General features: G+C 45.4%; 1 long non-coding RNA gene across 1 annotated transcript in view; it reads right to left on the bottom strand.

Annotated features, from left to right (window-relative positions):
- Positions 1-22,069, bottom strand: part of LOC113973149 — a 55,240-nt gene that overhangs the window by 9,062 nt on the left and 24,109 nt on the right. The window contains exons 7-13 of the long non-coding RNA XR_003536154.1: positions 20,714-20,853; positions 15,020-15,180; positions 13,490-13,604; positions 8,530-8,680; positions 6,538-6,727; positions 1,078-1,882; positions 394-531 (exon numbers count right to left, since the gene is read on the bottom strand). This is a non-coding gene — a long non-coding RNA (uncharacterized LOC113973149). The remainder of the gene's footprint in view (positions 1-393; positions 532-1,077; positions 1,883-6,537; positions 6,728-8,529; positions 8,681-13,489; positions 13,605-15,019; positions 15,181-20,713; positions 20,854-22,069) is intronic.

Here is a 22,069-nt window from a genome sequence, read left to right as displayed (position 1 = left end):
CCTTCTCTGTTTGTAACAGCTGTGACAGGAATTCTCTTCCACACACTCCTAGACTGCCTCCTCTGCTGTGTTGAGTTTCAGCAGACATCCATCAAGTTAAAGTCTCCCACATGGACAAGGGCTAGTAATGATGAAACATCAGCATGATATTTATGTATATGGAATCTTAAAAACGAGTAAAAGCCTCCTTCCTCTCTCAATACCAGCTGTTGGTACTTTTCTGTAACACCAAGCAAGCTTTGCAAAGGAGCACAAAAGGCCTGGTTTTAGGCACAGTATTTTCTGAAATCACATACTCTGGTAAGCATCCACCCATTGTTCTCAGAGACCATGCAAGACTACTCAGAAGCCCAAGTGGAGCAGCAACCCATCCTCCTTCCCCTCTGTACTCACTCGCAGAGTGTCACTCAAGGCATCCCAGTTCCTCTGGAGTTAACGGGTCATTCACACAGGGCTTGACAAAAACCCAAACTTACTTATCCTCTAGTGACAAGTGTGGGCAGAAACTCAGTGAGGGCTTTGTAATCCATCCTGAAACAAAAAAAAGCAGAGGGTGTATTCTGGTGTCCCAGCACGGCCCAGGACCTGCCATTACAGCTTGTCCAAGGGCTTTGATGTGTGCATTGCAAGGTTTTACGATGTTGTTTCCCCTACAGTTCCACAAACCCGCCTTTGTACATTTTCTCTTTGCAGCTGACACTTGTAACATAAACCACTGAGGCTGTAATAAAATATGCAACATTAACTATATATATGGAGCGTTACAGACTGTGAAATTCAATGTCATTTTTTAGAAGTCATAAAAACATTATCTGATTTCCAGTAGCCCCCCAGGAGATTCAGGAATATGTTTATACACTAAAATGTCAAAATCATAAAATGCCTGCTTTTATACTATTTACTTTGCATGGTGGTGAAGTAGTTATTACACGCCGTTTCATAAATACGGTGACTCAGAAATAATTAGTGTGCTGAATAACAAGCTTTCCACTATAATACATCACCATACATTTTAAATCCCTGATTTTCATGAAGTACTTGCACAGTCTAGCTTAAATAGCACAAATAAAAGTGAACCTCTGGGGGGGGGAAAGCAATGCTGCAGTTGGGTTTTGTTTTCTTCTCCTTTCAAGGGAGGTACACTGATAGTCACGACGGCAGGGTTGAGGCAACGAGCAGCAGTAACTGCATTTCCCAAAGGGCAGGGACAAAAGAGGCAGCACATCTCACTGTTATGACACAAGGGAGAGGTTCCAAGAGAGTATCACGTTAGCAAGATTAAAATTAACACAAACCCTGAACAAAATCCTTCTTTGAAGGAAGGAGATGATTTAAAATTGCTTGTAATTAAGGGAGAAACAGCACTGCACACAGCCCTGCTCTAGCCAAGAAGTCTTCCAGATTTTCACTGCTCAGCTTGTAATACTCCTACTTACTATTTTTTTTAAACACACAGTGGATTTTATTGCCTTTTTTAGATATTAATATGCAACCAATTATAAATTGTGAGTTACAGCACTGGATAATTTCCCTTCAAGAATGCTAAGCAGATTCTGTGCTGTATCAGCCCATGTGACAGCACAGCAACTACCATCCCCTCTGACTTTTTTTAGCAGCAATTCCTAAACAGATGCTCAGCAGGAAAACTGGAGCAAACCCTATCTTAGGACCTCCTTGTGTTGCTGTTTTCTAACTTGCTGGATGATCTGCTTAAAAATAAAAGGAAAATTTAGGATTTAACTCAAATTCTCAGGAGTAGAGATTCAGATTAATAATAGGAAATAACAATTATCATTTATTACTTATCTTGGAGGTGCTTGCCTCAGTTTCTCTCACTGTCTGCTGTTGTGCTGGCACCACATTCCAAGCTTCTTCTTGAGGCCTGTCAGAGGGGAGAGGGGAAATTTTAAGTGCAAGGTTAAAAAAAGGAAAAGGAAAATAGAGAAGGCAGTGTGAACTTTGATTTCATGCAGATGCAATGCACATCACACAACAGCACTGTCCCTGTGGTGCAGTACCCATTAACAGTGTGTTAGAGCACCCAGTTGCTGGAAGTTTTGACTGCACAAAAGTGCCTTCTTTCCTTTTTTTATTTTTCCTGGGATAAGTACTTGCAATACAACTACCCTCCCACTGAGCAAAGGTATAATTATTGATAATTATTAATGTTCATCTGTGTAAGCATTAACGACACTAGTTGGGCCAAAATAAACCTTAACACAACTGGCTTTGTCTCCACCAAGCCCAAGCAGGAAGTGCTATTCCTGAATTTGAATATGAGTATGGATCCAGCAGACAGACTATGCTGAGAAGCAACTATGAATGAGGATGCACATTCAGTATCACTGTTTATGCAAGCTTTACACCTCTTTTCTGTAAAAAAATTCCTTCACCATGCAGGAAAATACTTCTCTACACTGAAACAGAAAAAATGCTAAGACCAGGCCGTACTTTTAATTTTTTTACCATAATCACAGGACTCTGCTTTGGTGGGTGTCAGATTTTGGTTTTGGCTGAGGTAATCTAATGCATGAGAACCCTCCGCAGTAATGCGAGCTCAGACATAGAACACCGAGCTGAGGCCAGAGCTGTGATATCTAATTGTCTTTGCCCAGAAACTGCACTCAGCATTTGTAACCCTTAATAGGGAGTTTCAAAACAGCCTCCAATATTTGTGAAACGTACAGCTGGCTTTGTGTGCTGCAATGTCAGGAGGGTTTAGGACACTCCAGTAATCTTGGTGTGCTGCTTTGTGGTTTTCAGCAGGATGTTGGCATGTTCTTTCCACACTGGCCTGGTCAGCTCCAGAGGTCCTTTTCCTCTCAACACCTACACACCTCCTTTCATTTAATGGCTGCTAAAAAAGAACTTCCAAAAGTGTCTGCAGTTTGTCCCGGTCTACATTTGAAGATAAATTCACAGTAAGGGAAAAAAAAGAATCCACTCAAGAATAAAATATCCAGATTAATTCCTGGTCTTTGCTTTTATCTCCTGTTTTATCCTTCATCATTCACCAGAGGTCCAAATTGGTACAAATGAACTTCTGAATGTGTGACATGATCCACCTAAGAAACCTAATTGAGAAGCAATGATTTTTCTTACTTTTTTTTTTCTTTTCCTTCTCAGGGCCCAATAATGTTCATGGGAGCTTGCTAAGGAACCATTTGGATTTGCCTGTTTGTGTAAAAATAATCCATGTTTCCTTGACATGTTGAGAATACAACATGCCAGAAATAACTTGCATACTTTTGGAGGTCTTTCTGCTTGTGAGAGTCCAGCATGCTACTGGCTTTATCAAGAGGCCTAAAACACGCTTGTGGAACTTGAAAAAGGCCTTTCCAATGACTAATGCAGTCCATTTGCATGGATAGCTCATTAAATTAGCAGAAATGCTAAGTCTTACAAGAAGCAATTGCTCTCTTTTGCAAAACACAAAATCTGCTCATCCGGAAAAGGAAATTTCACATCTCCCAGCTAATAGTGAAATAACAGACCATCAAAAACTCCTTGCAGACTCTTCTTAGTTGGACACGCTCCACATCCTTTTCCAAGCCAGCATTTTCCTGACCAACATAAGCCTCTGGGAGATCCTATCTGCACTCACATCTCCGCAGTTCCAGCCCCAGCCAGGCCCAGACAGTTAAGAGGAAGCAAGCTGAGGGTGACAGCATTACCTTCACAATGTATGGCAATATGTGTCAAAAAAGAGTATCCTGGAGTTGTGGTCTGAAGGACTTCCATGTCCAGAGGGCTGAAAAGGTTTTATGCAGCTCTTTTTTGTTTGTAGCTTCTCTAGATCGCAATGTTGTAACTTTTAAGGTTACACATAGGAAGAGGTTTCTGAAGACTTAGACTGTTTCCCTTGCTAACGGCTCTTTAAAGAGTTTGCTTATTGCTGCAGGAAAAGGCTGGGGAAGTTGGGAATATCGCAACATTTTTAATAGGAAATTTATCTTGTAGGCAGCCTGCTCTAATGTGGTTAATCTCCAAGTGAATACCAGAAAATCTAATATATTGGGAAACACATCAAAGTCTTGAGATCACATGGTCACTTGTACTTACACGTGTTCTTCTCGGCAAAGGAATGACAGCATTTGTTAAAAGCGTTTGTTGAGGGACTGAGTGTAACCAATAGCACCCAAAAGATAAAAAAACATCCCCAATCCTATAGCATGCTTTCTGCTCCACACCCTTTCTGAAAGCACACATGCAGCATTGGCTCTCTGACCTGCAGCTGACTGAGGAGCTTGTGTTGCTGGGGTCATTAGGAAGGCTTTTTAATTTATTTTTTTTTTTGCCAACATACAACGTCTGCAGTTACTTGACAATAGCAAGTAATTTGTGTTGCTGAGGGGCACTTCCTTCAGGCTTCTTCATTTATGGCATACAGACAGGACAGAGTCTGTCAGAGCAGGGTACCTACTCCTCAATCAGTCCTGCTTCTGATCTCCAAAGGAGAAACATCCATCAAAGAGGCAGTAATAAATAAAACCGCATCCCCAACTGGCTTCCTTTACCTTAAAGTGTTTTGCTTCTTCTCACAACTCCACCTATGAAATGATGTCAGAAACCCTCAACCACTGTTTTTCTAGAGATTGATTTAATTTTCCATTCCCACAGTCAGCGATCACCCAGCAGCAGTAACCAAACCCCTGGCTAGGGCAAGAGCAAGGCCTCATCCTAGGAGGGCATGCCATGGGCAGGCAGCAGGGCTGGCACCCAGAGCCCAGATGTGGGGCTTGTCCTGGGGTCTACTTAGAGAAGGACAGGGCCACCGAGCTCCACGGAAATCCTTTGCTTCTAAAAATCCCAGAGCTAGCAGAGAGCATCAAGGAATGACCTTGTCACACGCACATCCTGTTCTCAAACTCAACTCCTGGGCAGCTGCTGCTGATCTCTGTCAAGAATGAGACACAGGCCTAGATGGACTTTGCCAGAAACACCGGCCCCTGGGTTTCCAGATTTCTACAGCAGGATAAAGGGCAGCTTCTGGCTGCTCTGAGTTACAGCTCAAACCCACCTGTGCCTGAGAGGCTGTAGTGTCCATGAAATGCCTCAGGGCCAGCTAAATCCCATTGCATGGGAAAAGAGCAAGAGCCAGCCATGTCCTGAGTGTTGGAAGAGCTCCAGGTAAAAGCTCCAGTGCTTCAGATCTCCAGACTCAATGCTGCTCCTGGCACCCAGACTCACTCTCTGGCTACACGCAACATCCCCTGAGCTCTGTATAAACTCACCAAACCCCTCCAAAGATGCAAGGGCTGGACCAATCCTCTCCCATTAATCTGCAGCAGCTTCTGTGGCTCTCTCATCTCCACTGCATGGAAAGCTGGGTATCAGAGTATCTGCACAGCAGTTAATTTACAGCCAGATTCTGCCTCCATGCTTCCATGCTCACTGCTGGGAGTTGCACAGGTCTCAGCTTCACGTCTGACCCCTCTCCACACAGCAAAAGCCTTTGCTAGTATTGCTGCCCAGACATTTCTGTGGGCACAGAGGCAAAGATGGTATTTGCAGTTACACCTACTTAAGTCTTTGTGCTGTGTGAGAAACGAGTACTCTCCACTCATCTAGATTTTGGCTGAAAAGATCTTGAATTTGATTACATTCTGAGACACATTTGGTTTTAGCAGTGCAGAATGGATCCTTGGAAAACCATGAAGAAAAAGTGTTTGGGTTAAGAATGCTCTTGTGAATAAAAAAAATCAAAAGTCCTCAAGTGTTTGTTTAAAGAAAATAATTTTCATTAAAATGCTGGCACGATTTCAAACAATTTGATTTTAATTTTGAAGTGTTGAAAATGCCCTCAGATAGCTTCTGTAGCATTCCAGAACCCAAAAGTGATCGTAGAAAGCACGTCACTTAGGAAATCAACTGCAGAGCTAAAATTCATTTCCTGTTTTCTAAGAAAACAAAAAAGGGCCCAAGGCTCTTCAGTCTTTCTGAGAAAGACCTTCTCACAAGTAGTTTTCAACCAGGCAAGCATGGTTTGACTTTTTTCCTCCAAAACAAAACAGAGTTTGCCCTTTCAGAAAGCTCCCAAGAACCACACAAGTCATACTAATACAAAGAATTTACAGGACCTTGGTACCAAGTACACTGCTTTAAGGACTGCTTGGTTGGACCTGAAAGCAGTCTAAAGTCATTGGGTTGTTATTATTATTACAAAGATGCTCAATGATACATATTTTACAGTAGTTGTGCTCAGAGTTTTGTCAAAGCAGCAGTCTGATCATTTCATACCAGCATCTGATCTTCACTTTAGGATTTAGGTGAGACTTATGCACCAGCACTGAGTTTCTGTGTCGTCACCGTCCCCGACTTCCTGGCTTAACTGAATCCTCCAGAGATGCTCAAAACCAGAAAGTTTTGCTGGTTTGGGGACAAAATTTGACTTAGTTTTCACAGAAACCCACCTATTGAGCCAAATTCTCTCAAATTCAGGTCTAGGTTTACTGAAGCTTCTGTTCACTGAAGTTGGCTGGAGTACATACAGCTCTTTCTTCAAAGAAACGAAGTGAAGTTGGGTCTTCAGCTCACCTCAAGGGAGTTCACAGCCCCCAACCAGGCAGGTCTCAGTAGGTTCTTTTGCTGGGGTTTTACAGCAGCGCCACTTGTAACAGGATGTGCCTCCATCCAGCAATGAGATGTTGCAGCTTGCTGCAATCACAGCTGTTGCCTCATTTTGGTTTCAAGGAAGCAGATTCCATTAAACATTCTGCTAGGAAAGCTTGTTTACATTTAAAAAGGAGGAAAAAAATTATTAAAAAAAAAGAAAAAAGACAAATATGCCTCTGAGCAGGCTTTTGAATGCTCTCCTTTGTTAACTAATACAGTTAACAGGCCTGAGTATGACAACGAACTTCCCATCAATAGCCTGACTCAAAGGGAAAACACAAGTAAAGACCAGAAGCTCGTGGTACATCAGCTCAGATAATAATGTGAGTGTACCCAACAGCACGAGCTGCTGCCCCTCTGGTTCATGGAAAGGAAGAAAGTATTCAGAAGGCAAGTATTGAGACTGTTCCCCTCTGATATCCCTTCCCTCGTGATTGCTTGGTGTTAGTTGACCTTTATGTTTCTAGAGCATTGGGACACGTGTTTCACCACTTCATCCTTCCTAAAGCCCGTGGTGATCTCGGAGGGAAGCGTAGCCCAGCCCCTGCTATCACTGCCATTAGAAGGTGAACAGTCTGTCTGCAAAGAGAGGCTGTATCCCAACCCTCTGAGCTTAGTGGTAACCACTAACTCACAAAATCCCAAATTCTGTTCAGTGCTGGTAGCAGCAACCTGGACGTGGCACAGCAGCTCTCCTGTCCTGCACATGGCTGAGCACAGCGTGAGAGTGGCCAGAGGGGACTGGACACAAACTACACCTTGGCAACCCTCACAGTAACGCAAAACCATTTCAGTCAGTCACCAGTCTCACCATGTCCAGGCCTCCTCCTGCCAAGGACGTGGCCAAGACACCAGACATCCAACATGTGCTCAGGGAGTTAAAAACTCCATTATGGATAGGCAAGTTTTTGCAGACTTACAACAATCCCACTTGTGGGTCTGGACTTGGGCACTTCCTAGAGGTTTGCCTGAGGAACAGCACAGACACCCAGCACAGATCGTGCCAAATCAGCTTTTCTCTGCTGAGGTTCGTCTGACTCATGGCCACAGCTCAATCTCTGCACTATTGCTTCATATTTGAAGAGAAAAACATGGAGCTTACTTTAGCATAAATCCCAATGAAAATAATTTACCTTTCTGTTATTGTCAAGGCTGAACAACCTCCAAGAAAGCAAATTTCAATAGAACTTTTCTATCTCAAAGAGCCCTATAAAACTCACAGTAACAACCAATTTTTTATTTTATTTTTCCCCTTTTTTTTTTTACTAGCAATTGCATGCCTTGGTTGCTTGATGCTTACCCTGGGAGACCAAAAAATGGCCTTTATTTTGTGGAAGAGAGTTTTTGACAAATTAGGCCATTTTAGGTATTGATAAAAGGCACGTAAAAATTTATATCCACAAAATGCCTATTTAGAAAATGCAGCCAACAATTTTTATTTTTTAATCTCACTATCATTCTCTAGATTTAGTATCTATCCCATTTTTTCAGTTCCCCACAGTAGCTTTCACTGGGTTTACCATAATCTTCACATTATTAACCTACACTCACTCTTCATCAGCATATTTACTTGGAGGCAGCTAAGAAATTGCAGATAAGTTAGTTCATTGTTGAATCAGTTGATATAATATATTCATTGTGTTAATCCTGATATATGTGGTCTGGGGAGAGGATAGAGAGGACTGTTTTGTAGTTTTTGTGGGTTCGGTAGTTTTTTCTCTGCTCTGCCTAGCACATGTGGTAAGGCAAGAGCAATAAATCAGAACAAAGGAAATGAAGTACTAAGGCTTTAGGGAACATGTGTTTTAGAAGAAAAACTTGGCTCACCTCTAAAGCAGTATTGCCTTATAACGGATGTTTGAAATTCAGATGTAGAAAAAGACGGACAAAATTATATAAATACAAGTGACTTACAGGTCTGTGCAGCTTTCAAACAGCACTGCAAGCCAGTCCATCTTCCCAGCTCCTCCTGGACCTGGCCAGGCAGACCCCATGCTCCAAACCAGCAAGAGTACAGCAGTGGCATCAGCGCAGCTCATCTCTAAGCAATACTGCAACACGTTAGCTGCAGACAAAGGATTATAGAATTAAAACCAAACCATATTGTTTTCCAGGATCTCTCCAGCTGCTGTTGACAGACCTATTGCAAACCAATGTCAGCTAGGAACATGCTACTGGAGGAGTCATTTTCCATCCCTGTAATCTGTACAACCCTCATGTTATGGCAGCAGTTTCACACAGCAAGTTCCACACACTGCTGAGACTCTGTTCCCAGCCTTGAACAGGCAGAAACTGCTCAACAGAAGTAATAACTACTTTGAAGCAGATTTCCCAAGATACTTAGGAGCCTAAAAATGAAGAGAGGTGCCTGGTGAGGTTTTCCAAGGCCTCAAGGTGGGCCAGGCTCTTCAGACTCAATCCCTGAAATGGGTATTTTCTCCTGTCTCCCTCTAATCTCCCAAAGAACGCATTGGGTTTGCATGACAAGGTTCTGGTAGGGGAGGGGGCAGCAGGGGTGGCTTCTGTGTGAAGCTGCTGGAAGCTTCCCCCATGTCCAACAGAGCCAATGTCAGCCAGCTCCAAGATGGACCTGCCACTGGTCCAGGCTGAGCCCATCAGGGATGGTAATAACACCTCTGGAATAACATATTTAAGAAGGAAAGAAAAAAAGTTATTGTGCAGAAGTAATTGCAGCCAGAGAAGAGAGGAGTGAGAATATGTGAGAGGAACAACTCTGCAGACACAAAGGTCAGTGGAGAAGGCGGGGGAGGAGGTGCTCCAGGCGCTGGAGTTGAGATTCCCCTGCAGCCTGGTGGTGCAGACCATGGTGAGGCAGCTGTGTCCCCACATCCCATGGAGGACCACAGGGGTGCAGAGACCCACCTGCAGCCCATGGAGGAGTCCCACATTGGAGTGGTGGATACCTGAGAGACAGTTGTGGCCCTGTGGGAAGCCCATCCTGGAACAGGCTTCTTGCAGGAGAAGCCCACACTGTAGCAGGCTTCATGGTAGGACCCCATGACCCCATGGGGGACCCACACTGGAGCAGCCTATTCCTGAAGGACTGACCATGTGGAGGGGACCAACACTGGAGCAGTTAGCAAAGAACTGTAGCCCATGGGAAGGACTCATGCTGGAGAATTTTGTGGAGGGCTGTCTCCTGTGGGAGAGACCCCACGCTGGAGCAGTGGAAGGACTCCTCTCCCTGAGGAGGAAGCAGCAGCAGAAACATCATGTGATGAACTGACCGTAACCTCTATTCCCCACCTCCCTGTGCTGCTGTGGCAGGGAGGAGGTAGAAAATTGGGAAGGAGGGAGGGTGGGGGGAAGGTGTTTTTTAAGATTTGTTTCACTTCTCATTATCTGATTTTGATTAGTAATAAATTCAAGTAATTTCCCTAAATCAAGCCAGTTTTGCCCGTGACAGTAATCACTGAGTGATCTCTCCCTGTCCTTGTCTCAACTCACAAGCCTTTGGTTGTGTTTCCTCACCCCTGTCCAGTTCCAGAGGGGAGTGATAAAGTGGCTTTGGTGGGTACCTGGCATCCAGCCAGGGTCAAACCACCACACTTTTGAAAGGCCACTAATTGCCTCTCTGCATGTTTGGGCACCTAAATACCTCTGCAGAGAATTTTACATTCCGTGTCACTTCCCCTCCCCCTGCAGGCTGCCCATGGGACTCCCAGCCAGGCTGGTGGCCAAGGGTCAGCACTGGACTGACCAGTGCTAAGGGCAGTAAAGCAATCTCAGCTGCTGGCAGGACACAAGAAATCTCAAGAGGATGAAAGGGCTCCTGTTTGTCTGTCCTGCGCCTATTAACTTTTTAGGGTAATGGTCTCTGTTTCACTTAATGCAATAGCTTTGCTGCCAGTCTTCTGCCCATGCACTTTAGGCCAAGTAGTCTAACATTAAATGTCTCCTACATACACTTTGCTTGTGATGTTCATCTGCCTTTCCAAATTTTTCTCTTTTTTTCACACTTTATCCATTCCAAGTTTAAGCAAAAACAAAGCCTAAATTCCAAGAACTGAGCAGTGACCAAGGTGGGGGCTGTGAAACGGAATAGAGGAAGGTGCTATAAATGGAATCAGGGAAGCATGGCTTGGGATGATTAATGAGCTTACATCTGTGACAAGCCTGTACTATAAACAGCAGGTAGAGAAGCAAAGCCAGCAGCAGAAAGTGCTCAGGAGAAAAGAAGGTGGAGCTGTGCCTCTCTATCACAAGTGGTCTGGCTGCTCAATGGATACTGGTTGGGACAAGCACAGTTCCTCCTCAGTGATTGGGATGCACAACAGGATACATAAGACCTCTAGGGAACAGCATAAATCCTTTTGGAAACCTGGGAGAAGAGAGGGATTAAAAAAAATATATAATTCCCTTTACTAGCAGCAAAACAGCAAAGTCCTGACTAGAAAGTACCTGTGCTTTTCCTCTCCTTCCCTGGGATTTTTCTCTATCAGTGGATATACTTGGTGCCCACACTGTGGGCAGCCCTACTAGAAGAGGCATCATGGCACATGAAGGCAGGTGACAGGCTCAGCCCATGGTGAGAGGGTGCTCTTCAGGGCAGGCTTGCACCTCTCTTGCAGGGTGGCAGGGGAGGAAAGTCATTCCAGTCACAGCACTTCTCCCCATCTACCACCTTGGAAAGCCTACCAGGAAACACCAGAACACAACAAAAAGGGAGCCTGCAGACACCTGCACTCTGCAATCAAATCAGCCTCCCATGGCTGTAGCTGCCACTGCCAGCGGTCCTCAAACCAGGCTGGGATTTTACCAAAAGTGGCCATTTACCACTCAGTTTTGGAAGTGTGCACCAAGGAATCTATTCATATCCTGCAGTGACCAGCCCTGGGAGCAGACAGAATGGATATTTGTCTTGTGGGAAGTACCTGGGAAAGGCACAGCCCTGAGGCACCCACCCTGCAAGCTGCAGGCTCCTCTGGGTCACACAGCAAACTGAAAACACAGCAAACTGGGTCACAGAGCAAACTCCTTCAGTGAGAAACTGCACTGGGGTAGAAAGAGAAGGACTTTGGGAAGATGGATGGACTGATGATCAGGGAAAACACAGTGCAATTTGGAGCAGCTGTCCTGCAGTGTTCAATAGGATCCCAGCACTGCCATTCCTAGGGATAAATGTGCAAATGAAGCCTCTGAAACCCTCTTGCTGATTTAAAAACAGAAAAACCCAAGCAAACAAAAAAATTGCAATGGATTTTGGGTTCTTTATTCATAGTTTTCTGGTTCCTGAACCTGTGGAGTATATTCAGCTCTCATTTTCAATCTTTCCTCCATCATCACAAAACAAAAAAAAACACCCTATGCTTTTTAATAATACATTGTAGTGAAAACTTAAATTTCCTCCTTATTCTCTGTTTCATGATCCATCTCTCTGAGGAAAGCTCAGAGTATTGTCAGTTTGTGAGAAAATGGAGAATAGGCAAAATTGGAATTTCAGAGGTGGATAATTATGGATAAACTCAATGCAGATTATTTTTTTTAAATAAACTAGCCAAGACTGATCTATTGTTAAAACAAGACATCAGTTTTAAACAGTGAAAAAAGCTGTATAAACCAAGCCATTCAGAGTCTTTAAAGAAAACTACTGGGTTACTCAAACACAGCATGCTCTATGAATAGCTCCAGCCCACTCCAGCTTGATTTTCTCTGTTTTAATGCAGAAAAAGTTTCTACTGCTTGTAGCAATCAGCACCAAGTTATACAGCAGCGAGGCCCTCCAAGACAGCAAATGCCCCTGCTTGCTGCTGAAAGGAAAACACGCTCCAGGGAACATTTCCAGGAGAATGCTTCATGACAGAGATGTGTGTGCTTGTCCACAGACTCGGGCACTGGGAAGCCAGCAGCAGGAATGCCCCAGCTGCTGTGCTTGCTCAGGATCGCTGTGTGGTAACCAAACACTCTGAAGTTTGCATCAGGAAACTTACACATGAGAAAGCTGGAAAAATTGCGCTCCATGTGACACACACATTTCTCATGTGGCAGTGATACCTGTATCCAGAAAACAGCCACAGCCGTGTCTCCTGCCAAGCACCAGAGCCCTGATGTGAGCGTAGCCAGGGACCACCTCACCCGTGGGGTGCTGTTGGGGGAAATATCCACAGCCCCACCCAGCATGTACCCAAATACACAAGTATCACAAGTTCTCTTCCTTCTGCCATACTCTTGCCATAGTGCCCAGCCTCCTGCCTCACAGCTGAAGACTGGGGCAGGGTTATCTCCAGAAATCCAGCTAAACTCACTTTCTGCCTGCTCAGCACTTTTTGCAGGAGCACAGAGCAGATGCAGTGGGGGTCAAGATCTGGCCCCCCACGTGCATAGTTTTAAAGATTATCATTCAGCAGAAGGTATTGTGAGGAAGAAAAAATGCCAAGCCCAGACCCCTGAGTTATTTCTCTGAGCCTGAATAATATCAAACATAATATTTTATTTGGCTGGTTATAGAAAACATGTGGCAAAGCCTTCATTTTTTTGGAAGGTTTGTCCTGCGGCACAAAAAGAAAAGAAAAATAACTGAACTTTTATTCTGCCTGTCTCTGCAATGCACATCCCTGCACCCACACAGGCTGCTCTCACCTGAATTTTAAGTTCTGGATACATATGATAACTCTATTTACTCTGCAGAAATATCAACAACATCCCAATCAAAGACTAACATCAAGATTTACAGAGTGGGTGCAAACAGGAAAGTGTTCCCACAAAAAGTTTATATTCCAAGCAAAATGGGAAGGTTCAAGATGGTCAATTATTAAAAAGGACATGAAAAGTAGAGAGTTCAGCATCCTGCTGTGTTGAGCAGCAGCAAGAAAAATTGTTCAGTGTTCAAGTGTAGAGCAAGTAGAGCACTTACCTGAGGACAAGGCTGAGAGAGTAGAATACAGGACCATTTTGGGGGGGAAAAAATGGTATTCAAAGTTCCAGCTCCAATTCTGACCTAACATCAGGTCCCAAATATGGCCTTTCCCCTGTAAAAAAACAAAACAAAACAAAAAAACTAAATAAATCCAACACAAAAGGAACAATTACTCATTTAGCTGCTAGAAAGCGTTCATCTGTCAGTGAACTCCATCAGCATTTGCAGGGGAGTCAAGAGATTAGAGACATTATAATGCACAGGAGGAGCACAGCAAGACAGTTGTTTGCTGTCTGCCCCATCCTGTCAGCTGTTCCTGATGTACCCAACCCTCTCCTAAACCTTTCTTAAGGATGTTGTACAAAGTGAAGGGTCCTCTCCCAAGCAGAGCTAGGAGGGCTTTAAGCTTCCAGCCAGCTGGGTGAGTGCTAGGCCGCTGCAGCCACAGGAGGGGAGGCTCAGGCTCCCACTCTTCACCCCAGGAAGGCTGATGCTGTGCCAGAGCAGACAAAGGGTGCACACACATCTTGTCTGTACTGGCTGAGCTCCAGGGATGGTTATTTCCAGTTGTGGGGCTGTATCAAGCACAGTAGGAGGTAACCTTTCCAACATTTCCATCTGTTCCTGTAGACCGAATAACATAATAAAGATATTTTTAAACATGTGAAAGGAGGTAGAGGGTTATGATGGTTGGGACAGCGATAGCTATTGCCCTACTTCCTTCATCAGGGGTAAATCCCTTAGCTATTCCCTAACACCTCTCCTCAACTGAAGCACCACAGGACCTATAATCACCTCCTCCTTTTCCCCTACTGACTGACCAGCTGCTCGAAGCCCCCTTTGCCCATCAGTAAGGGGCAAGTCCTCTGTTTGAGACACCTGTGCTCTGCAGTCAGCACAGCACATTTTTAGTGGGTTTGCTAATCAGGCTACCAGTAATGCCCCCTGAGCTGGGTGCCTGTGACTCAGCTGCAGGCCCGCTGCCACTCAGCAGCTGGCACTTGGCACAGCGGCTGTGCGTGACTCAGGCTAGCAGGAGCCTTTGGAGATGCCTTCCCCTGATTTATATCTGCAAGGGATCCTTTGTGTTCAGACCCTATTGTTGGCATGCCAGCCTCACTGGAAAAATCTGGAGTTAATAAACTCCACTTTCCGATCACAGCAGCTCTTTCCAGGGCGCAGCTTTGCAGAGCTGGCAATGCTTGCTCCTGCACCATCAGCCAGCACAGCAGCTGATGCCTTTTACCTTGGAAAACCCTGGTGATCGCACACATGAACAACCCCAGGGAAAGCCCAGGTTCACAGTGCCTGGTAGTCTGCCTCCCTCTTGCTCCACCTCCTCATCCCTTTCAGTGTGGGGTTTGGAGCCCATGGTCCTGCAGCCCTACCCCTAACTGTGAGAAGCCTCTTGGCACCAGCTCCCCCTGAGAAAAGAGGAGATTTCAAAAAAGAAAAAAAAAAAGACAAAAGACGGATGTGACCAGATGTCACAAACCCTTGAATCCTGGGGAATCTGAAAAATGTTACCTCAGCTCTACTAGCAGAAACATTATTGTCCTGGGCATCTTCCCATAGGGAAGCAGGTCCCTCTGGGAGAGCTGTTCATCCATGTCAACTCTGGCCGCTGTGAGGAACATGGCATCTTATTTTGTACCTGCAAGGTGGAGCAATTATTTTCCTTGCATTTCCTGAAAGCAAGCAAAAGGGAAGGTGGGTTTTGACCTCCAGACACATTTTGTAAAGCCCCACTGGTGACACGGTGCTGTCTTTCATGCAGTGCTTGCTCCTACGGCCACAAGCAGCTGGGACTTTTCTTGCAACATTCCTGGGCTCACAGCAGCACTGTCCTGCTTTGCTCCAGAGCGAGGTGCATTGGAAACTGCTCAAGGAAGGGCTGTTATTTTGCATAGCAGTGAGTTCATTTATGGAGCTGTGTAAATAAAAGGACCATCTCTGCCACCTGGGCTACACTCTGCTGAACAGCTGCTGAACCTCTCTCCAGAACAGTGACGTTTTACAGCAGGTGAAGTGACTCACTGTGGCACTGGAGCCTTTCTGGCACAGCAAATTTGTGGCTCGTTTGTGGATTATCAGCCAAAAAGGGTGGAAGCAATTTTCACTTTTCAGCATCCCCATGGGACAGGTATGCCTCGGAGCTGGCTACATTCCAACAGAGTGATTCACTTAGTTTAAGCCATATATTTGGCTTGTATAAGCTGGATCAACATCAGTGGAGCTACACCAGTTTACATCAGCCTGAGAACGCGGCTCCATATTTTCATGGAAAGAAGCTCAGTTCTGGAAGGTTTTGAGCAGGTTCTTGGTGCTGCAGGCTGGATGCCCCTGCGGGCAACGAGCGGAAGCAGTGGGATGTGGGGAAATTGGTTTGCTTTGTGTTACTCTGGGGAAGAAATCAGGCAGTACTAGTCACAGTGAATGACAACAGGAGAACAAGAGGAAACATCCAGCAAACAAAATAAAACACTTCAGGACTAAAACTGGGACCTGGGGCTGGAGAAGAGCTGCAACAGGCCCTAGAAAGCCCCTGACACAGGCAGTCAGGACAGCAGGATCAGGCTGTGATACTCATTGCCTCCACTGGACAGACACACGATGCCGACAGCTTTTCAAACCAAGAACTGACAGGATTAAAGCACTTCCATTCAGACACTCAGAGGAAAATGTGCAAACACAGGATGGCCATATGTGACTATAGCTAACACTTCAATGCTGGTCCTGTGCAGTGCTGAACACTTGAGGTGAAGGGATGTGTGCAGCCCCCATCCTGTTCATGCCATACTAAAAGGCTAAGGAGGGCTTACAGATATCCTCTTTCTCCAGCCCTTTGTGGAGATTTACTTCTGAGCAAATCCCTCTTCCAAAAACTGATAAACAGCTCAGATCCAACGTACACACATTAAGAAGCTAGGAAACTGGTGTAAGAATTAGGCAGAGCCACAGAGCAATGTGATGTGTTAAATATTGTGGTTGTCTACTGAAACATTCACACAGAGATAGCAGCACTCTTTGCAAAACAAGGTTGAGCACAAGTAAGCCCATCTTACATAAGGAAAATGCAAGCCACAGAGATTAAAGGCTGCTGCTGTTACAATAAAACCAAAACCTGCAAACACCACAGGCACCTTAAGCAAGATTTTGGCAGAATTTGGGCACCCTAGTTGAAAACTGCAATCTGGGAGCTCCATATTCCCATTCTGCTGCTGCCTAGCCCTGGAGGTGCCTGAACTTGCCCACTGCCTCCTGGTTCAACTCACAGCCTCCCTAGGCAGCTGTTAACCAGAGCTGCTCCCACCCAAACACCTCCACTCCAGCTCTCATGTGAGTGCTGCCGTGGTCTGCAGTGCTGTCCCCATCCCCACCAGGAACCATCCTGGGAGCTGCAGTGGGAGCACAGCCTGCACTGGGACACAGCCCGTGGGTGAAAGACGATGATGAGCACCACAGCCCCCCAAGCAATGCCTCCTGCTGCAGCAGCACGAGAATGAGCTCTCCCTGGGAACAGCCACGTGGTGCCCCATGCAGCTCCCATCCTCTCTGCTACCCACCCTGTGGGGGATGAGGAGCTCCCCAACAGCCCCCCACACTCCCCAGCCATGAGTATACACAGCAAGAACTGCATTTACCTCCTTCACAGATGCTTTGCAGTGTCATGGTGTCCTGGAACTCTGGCCATTGCCCAATCTCCTCCATACCCTGCAAAGACGCCAGGGCAACACAGGCTGGGGTTGGTTCTGTCTTTTGTCACTTTTCCAGCATAACCAAGGCTTGAGGCAGAGCTTTGTTTCAGAAATTGCATGCCCATTTCTCCTCCTGTCCTGTGAACAGGGTGGTTTCAAACAACACACAGTAAGTGCCTGTGGTAAGTAACTGCTGAAGCCCAGCTCCCCCCAGGCTGTCAGCCTCTGCAGTTTTCCCAAACACAATCAACAACCTGGCCTACGGCTTATTTACCCACTTCCAAAATCTTAATCTGACAACTAATGATGCATTAATCACTGTCAGACCATGATCTTTGTTTCTGCTTCTCTGCAAGCATCTGTCAGAATCACAAAAGATTAATTATTGCACTAGCCTGGGTAGAGAAACTCAGCCCCTCTGCAGAAATACTTCTCAGATGCTTTGTGACCCCTTCAGCAACTACTCACCTGCTCTTCCACTCTTTCACTCACCACTCATACTTCTAGTTCTGGGTATCTGCTGTCTCTTGCCCAAGCATCAGTCATTTTTCAGCCTCACAAGAAGCACTGAAAGAGAGGATCACCAAAATCCCTCCCTGCAGCACTGTCCCATTTTGGGCACCATGGTTTCCAGCTCATTTAACCACATTGAGAAGGTGCCCACTCTCTCCTTCTGATACACTTTTTATATGGTTCACTTCTAACCTTCCATCCACACAGCACTCTAGGTCATGCAGTATTCAGAAGTATGAAACATCCTGTTTAAAATTAAGTGACCCTGCCTCCAAAGCCTGTGGGATGATGACACAGGAGCAATCTCTGGGAGGCATCCAAGTTCCACAGCAGCAGATGAACCAGCTGCATTGCTTCTTCGAAAGAGCCCCGACAGACTGAAATATGCTCTTCCTCTACATCTCAAGGGCCTGGACACAGCTGTTCACAGGAACTGACACTGCCAGGAGATGGAGGAACATCAAGGGTTCATCTGCACATGGAAGTTGTAAGGGTATATGAACAGTGATGCAGCATGAAGTGCCTCTGGAGCCAGTACAGTTTAAACCACAGTAAAGCTGTTCCACACACAGAGGCACAGCTGTTTCCAAAGGCAAAAGGAAATAAGCTGTATCTATTTAAAATAAATTTTAAAAATGATAGCTTTTCCTCAAATGCAAACTACTTCCATAAACAGGGGTGTTGGACCTGCATGTCCTGAGCATTCTCTGCAGTAGCAGCCAGGAAGGTCCATTTGACCACCCTCCACTGCTGAGCACTGCCTGAGGAAGTCTCTTTTCCCCTCCCAAGAGCGTTTCTGTGTATGATTCAGCAGCTTTCTACAAAAAGCAATTTGGAAGATGGATGAGTTCACTATGCCAGAGGGGAGAAACACAAGAGAGCATCTCTCTGGGTGCATGGGGAACATTTCAGCAGGTGCTTGGATCACACAGTGCTCTCTCTGTTTCTTAAACACATCCCAGGTGCCAGAATTGCTTCAGTTCTTATTTTCCTCTCTCTAGTAAAGGCCTGAGAAGCAGGAATAGACAAAACCAAGCAGTAAACAAAATCAAGTATTTGTTTAGGCACAGTAGCTTCATTCTAATAATCTAGGAGTGTGTAGGCTTTGCAGAAGGAAAATGCTTGGTACAACCAACACAACGTCATCATGCTGCCACTGATAGAGCAGATGGTGAAAGTGTAACCTGACATAAGAGCACCTTTTCCTGTTGGGAGATTTAGCTTACAGCTCCTTCCCAGAGACAAATCTAAAGCAAGAAGATTTCTTTCTCCCAAAACTGAAATTCTCTGAGTGTTACACTGCTGAAGATTTAAATGTTTAATTTATACTTGAAAATTTCCTCCTGTAAAGAAACTCCAGAAGTTCCTATAATCCCAACACTGCAGTGGAACCCTGTCCACTGGCCTTCAAACATGGCTCCAGCCAGAGCTCCTGGCCTGCTGTGCTGCTCACGAACCTCCGAGAACGCGGCTGAGTCTTCTTAGAGCTTCTCTTCTCATATATTTATGAATTTTAATGGATTCAAGTGGTTCCAGCTGCCAGCTGACACTGCGGAAAGGACAGAGCCAGACCAACCCACACTTCTCCCTCCCCACTGGCAAGTCTATTTGTGGCCCTGCACAGTGCCAGAAATAAACTGCTTTCCTCGGAGAGACCCACTGGCAAGCACCGGGCTCTCCACAGAGGGCACAGCAGCCTCAAAGATACTCCTTTGAACTCTGACTTCAAAGTACTCACCAAGGGGGTTTAGAAGGCCAGAAGTGCTCCTGGAGTTGTGGTGAGGTGGGAAGAGAAGGGAGGTAAAAATAAGATTTGTCTCCCCTCCTTATCCTTGGAAAGAAGTCCTTTGGGGTGTGCCTGCTCCCTTTCATCTCATTTCTTCTAGCTGGAAGATCCCAGCCTCCCAAGTACAGTGCTGAGTATATTTTAAATGACTCATTAATGTTTGCATACAAATGCCAGATGCTTTCTTTTTTAAATAAATAAACAAACATAAACCTCAAACACCCTCTGAGAGATGGAACATTTTTCCTACAGTGAAGGCCACAGTGGTTGCTTGTGCAGGACAGTGGAAGAAGGTTCCCCACACCCCCCAAAATTCTACCCTATAAACATTTCTCCTCCCTTCCTCAACCCTTCCCCTGCCACACAGGTCATCCTGACTCTGGGGAGGGGTGGAAGTGCTGAGAAATGTCAGAGCTGCTTATTTTCCCCTACAGCACTTAGAGGGAGGGGACTTTGGAGGATGACAGCTGAACGTAACTGTTGGGCTCAATGGGAAATTAAGCCCTGTGATTTCCCAGTTCTGGCAGTCTTCAACCTTGCTACACAGTTCCCATCTTCTTTACACCATGAAAATGGCATTGTTACACAAGGGATACCTGAGATAAACAGCGGCTGTGCAGAAACGGGCAATGACAGAGTTTGGAGTCAAAAAGCTCAGATTCAAAATTGCAGGGAAGGTGATAGCAGCGAGAATTGGTCTCTCCCTGTTTGCTCCATAAGCTTTACTGCCATGTGTCAGCTGTCAGGCGAAGGAAATGCCTCCTGCTCTATGTACATGCAGCACCTTTCTTGTGGGGACCTGTTCACACACACTGAACTGAATCCACATCAGCAATTGCCATAAAATTTTAAATAAAAACAGGGAAGTGTATATTCCTTTTATGTCGTGTGCAAAGGCTACTGAAAGCAAGAGGGATTCAGGTGAGCGCTCCATGAGATGTGACTGGAATACATTTCTTCTGAAGTGCACTAATCGCAGTAGTAATGTATTCCCTCTTTTTCCCTTAAGACTGGGAAATCACATTTTAGCGCCTGCCACAGGACTGTCAGGATCAGCATTTCAAGTAGCAATTCAGCTTTTATCAACATTCAACAGCATTGTAAGTCAGGAATAATTAATGTAACATTAACATAGAGTTATCAGGAAAGGTAAGCCTGTAACCATTCAACATCAGATTCATTTAGCATTTCCTGCAATAATGCCACCAGCAGGAAGTTATTTACCATAAATGTTATCTTCAGTGGGATGTTCCAGGGCAGCCAGGAGCAGTTCAGGTGTGCCACCCCTACCTGCCACCTTCAAGCTCTTCAGAGCTCTTCAGTGCTCTTCTTAGAGCATCATCTTGGAAAGTTGCTTTATGCATCTGCGTCAAAACAAAAAGAAATGTTTCTGTAAAACCCACAAACACTTAGCCATGATATATACTAGATGAATGTAAACTCTAGGGTTAGACAGAGATATAGATCATACACACAGTCTATAGAGAAATGACAGAGGAGAGACTAGAGGAATGACAGATAAGGGTCCATAGAGCCGTATTTTTGTATTGATACAGACATATGTGTGTGAAAGGATACATAAAATCAAATTCATACACACGTTCAGTAGAACAGGGAAATACATTGTGGCTCTCACAGAAACTGTTTCTCGACTTTTCCGTGGACACATCAGACAGTGTAATGTGTACTGTGCTTAACCACAGCAATACACATATAGATACATATAAAAATAAATAAATTGATACAAATTCAGCCCAAGGTTTTTCTTCATAACAGAGGAAGACAGTTAATTTTCTTACCATCTGGAAAGAATGTACTATCTTTGAGGATGGGCAAGGGGCCTGACTCCTGCATTTCTGTTCCCTCTATCTCCAGGGCTACTCCAGTACAGCTGAAAGGAAAAGGAGCCTGGATGAGGGGTTTGGCTGAGCAGGGTTGCAGTAAATGTCTAGTGGGATTTTCAAACTCGCCAAGGCTGCTACCTTACACTGACATTAGCAGGAGTGAGGTGCCCAGGCATGCTGGAAAATCCCTGCAGCTACTTAAGTCTCACTTGTAACAGCATAGTATGTGTGACAGAACACCGGGAGCCAGAATCCCACTGAATTTCAGTGGGACACCCGGATCCAGTAAGTTCCAGCAAACCCCTGCATCAGCAAGCACTCACAGAGCTACAGGACTGTGACATGTGCCCTGGTTGTATCCCTGCCACAGCCTGGTTGTTCCCATTGAGCCTCACTTGAATCATTGAATCATAGAATGGTTTTAGTTGGAAGGTACTTTAGAGATCACCTAGTTCCAACCCCCTGCCATGGGCAGGGACACCTTCCACTAGGCCTGGTTGCTCAAAGTCCCAGCCAGCCTGGCCTTGAACACTTCCAAGGATGGGACATCCACAGCTTCTCTGGACAACCTGTTCCAGTGCCTCACCACCCTCTGAGTACGGCATTTCTCCCTAATATCTTACTTAACCCTGCCCTCTGCCAGTTTAGAGCCATTCTTCCCTGTCCTATCACTACATGCCCTTGTTAAAAGTCCCATGCCAGCTCTCCTTCCCCAGCTGCCACAATTGCTCCACAA

This window comes from Neopelma chrysocephalum, unplaced genomic scaffold (genome assembly GCF_003984885.1).
Source record: "Neopelma chrysocephalum unplaced genomic scaffold, ASM398488v2 Primary Assembly neopelma1_99, whole genome shotgun sequence".
NCBI classification, from domain to species: domain Eukaryota; kingdom Metazoa; phylum Chordata; class Aves; order Passeriformes; family Pipridae; genus Neopelma; species Neopelma chrysocephalum.
The sequence above is the reverse complement of the archived record's forward strand: the minus strand, read 5'-3'. Positions and strand labels throughout refer to the sequence as shown.